This window comes from Meleagris gallopavo, chromosome 23 (genome assembly GCF_000146605.3).
Source record: "Meleagris gallopavo isolate NT-WF06-2002-E0010 breed Aviagen turkey brand Nicholas breeding stock chromosome 23, Turkey_5.1, whole genome shotgun sequence".
Lineage (NCBI taxonomy): Eukaryota > Metazoa > Chordata > Aves > Galliformes > Phasianidae > Meleagris > Meleagris gallopavo.
The window spans coordinates 1006835-1007354 of NC_015033.2; positions in this window are offsets into that span (position 1 = coordinate 1006835).

Consider the following 520-nt stretch of genomic DNA (forward strand, 5'->3'; position numbering starts at 1 on the left):
TCAGCTGAGCCCCAGCCATCCCATGAAGCACCTATGCACAGAACACAGGATCCATCCTCCGGCCAGCACGCCGACTTCCTGGAGCAGAGAGCAATAATCAGCTTTGCAGCACACACCGTTGGCCCCGATACCCCTCCGGCCCCATCCTTCCTTACCTTGCAGCAAAGCATCCACCAACCCCACGCCGATGCGTCGGGCGACAAACAAAGCTCACGGAACCATGGCTTATAAAAGCACACAGGTTTATTGCATATCAATCTCATGTATAAATTCATCGTAGCATTGGAAAGATTACATTTGGTATACATTCCTATTCTACAGCATTAACCTCAAAATCAGCTTTTCCTAGTCATTGTTTTAAAGGAATTTCTCTACACAAGTACATTTGTCTTTTATCACAAGCATCAAAAGGAAAATTTGCAAAAAATCGCTTCTTCAAATTATTTTCTACACTTCATCTCTCTTATTTCATTATGCTCCCAACAAAGCGATTTCATATTAATTAATAACTGCCAACACT